Raw genomic sequence first — 2,500 nt, forward strand, 5'->3', positions numbered from 1 at the left:
CTCCGTGGGGACATTCCACCGAAAAGCCATTTATAAATGTCAAAAACACAGTAAAATGTGTTTACTTGAATCCGAAAAGTTTGTCATTTGCATGCTGCAATGGAGGAGGAGGCAACCACTGCTGCCAGCAGCACCACCACCCTGGCCTGCCGTGGCAGCATTGTTGGCTGTTGCGGAAGGGCGAATGCGTGGACAAATACGTGGAGAATTCCCTTGATTCTCGACTTCCGAGAAGGTAGAACCAGAAGAACTCTCTGCGGACAAAAATGTAAAGGTGCTGCACTACGACCGGCCCTAGCTATAGGAGTGAGCTGCAGTTCATGAGAGGAGAGATTAAAGCCTCAAATAGATTTTTTGGGGAAAGGTTTTAGGATTTTTTTTCTAGTTTAAAGTTTCGGACTATTTCATTCAAAATTACACAAATCGGTGAGATGTTGCGCATTTCGCAAATACATTTTTAAACGTACATGGGCACGAGAGTAACTTTCGCCGAACAGTAAAACATGTTCCATTGACTGTGATTTGGCGAGTTGCGAAAGGAAATTTCGTCTTCAATAAGAGCATCTTTGAGAGTAAAGAAAGATTCTTTCATCTTAACATTGCTTTATTCTAAGCTCTTTTTGACAGTTTTTAGCGTGAAGATTCTGTTGTGATCATGCAGGCATTGGTATTTCACAGGCTCATTCAACGCTCATTCAGGCTCAACGGAAATCAAAAGAGCTCATAATGCATTACAGGGACATCCGCTTCGAATGCATTTGCGGTCCGCAAAAGAAAAGTAGACCTAAATCGTTAAACTGTCACATAAATCTCTGGTTTCTGGTGCTTTGATGTTACTCTCGAAATCGCATTTCCTTTTTGGCTTTCGTCATTCTTTGTGGTCCAGCTCGCTCTTCCTTCCTTTAGCATCAATCTCAGCAGCTCCAGGCGAACAGTTAAATCTTAGTTCCATTGTGGTAACCAGTAGTGCACCGGTTTTAACAAAAGGAGTTTCCGGGCGTTACTAACCGCTCAAAGAAGCCGCTGTAACCGGAAGTGAGCTGCAACTTGCGAACCGTGGAAACCGTTTTGTGAGCGAGCCGTTTCCGCTCGGTGTAAGATATTAAGCTTAATAAGCGTTTTGCGTAAACGGAAAGGAGTATGGAATGGAAAAGAGAGGCACCGAAATGCAGCGATGGCGAGCGCGGATTGTCTGGATTTTTGGGCGGCCTTTCGGTTTTCCCGGTGGTTAAAGCGATCTCGCTGAGGCTGTAGCCGTAGCTACCATCACGCTTTGTGGCTTTTGATCTTGGCCAGCGTTGGCTTCCGTGCTGGAGCTTGGTCAACGTGGCATATTTTTCGGAGATTTGCCTGACGTGGCTTCAAACAAATGAAGTCACCGTCACTGATTGTGATGCTGAGCATTAAACAGGCGCGTTCGGAATTGGTTTAAAATGAGTTGGTTTGAGGTAAACAACACAGCACCACCCAGCATGGAGGAATGGGTGCGTTGTCATTACGAACGAAGTGAAGCTTTAATTAATGATGGGTATCTCTTTATCTCGCAGCTATTGCATAAATTAAATTAATAACTTTTATTTGATGAATCCAGCGTACGCAGGTGTGCTGCACTCTGCTTACAGAGCCCTTTTTCGTCGTCATCGTTGTGCTGTGCTACATTAATTGAAGTGTGCTCTCGGTAACGTCGAGCCACGTCGCGTAAGTGGTGCAAGTGCATGTGGCTTTGCGAGCTGATGCTTCAAACTCGCGCATTCGCTCTCCCGAAAACGATCCCAAAAGCCCAAATCCCCCCCACGTTAACCTCAACTTTCCTCCACAAACCACATCCGCAGCTGCAACCCGGCCCGGCTAGCAATTTTGACGCATTAACCAGGGCACGGCTAATGAATCAGTTTATCAATTTATGTAATCCGTGGTTTTCGTGGTGACCGTTTATCAGTCGGTCGCTCGCCCCTTCCGCGACATAGGTTAAGTGACGGGGCCAGGAAGCACTCAGGGGAACCGGTGCGGTGCGGTGCTGGTGCTGTTGCTGCCGGGTGCTAGAATGTAATTGTGAACCGTGGGATGCATCGGACGTACCTCGGTGCCTCGGTGTCATAAAAATGTCATTTGGCTTCATAATTCTATAGACCACGAATCGGGGCCAGCAGCCGTGCATTACGTTGCGTTTCCAGCGTGCAACACCTTCCGTTCCTGCCTTTCCATTGCGCCGATAATGTTGCCATTTTTGTGCCCTGCATGCGAGTAATATTGTATTTGCATTTGCATGGGGCTGCCACTGTGTCCAGTGGGACGAACGAGTGGTAACCACAACGGGAAATGATATTAAAAACCGTTTTACCACCTTTATCGAGCCCGCTAAGCAATTGATTTAATTGCATCAACTCTCCAGGGTTCAGGGGGAAGGGCACGGGCTGCTGAGCGGTAGCAGTAGTAGTAGTAGTAGTATCGGTGGCTGAGTGTTTGTTTTTACTATCATTAAGATTAATGCTGATGCCGC

This window comes from Anopheles aquasalis, chromosome 2 (genome assembly GCF_943734665.1).
Source record: "Anopheles aquasalis chromosome 2, idAnoAquaMG_Q_19, whole genome shotgun sequence".
Classification (NCBI taxonomy): domain Eukaryota; kingdom Metazoa; phylum Arthropoda; class Insecta; order Diptera; family Culicidae; genus Anopheles; species Anopheles aquasalis.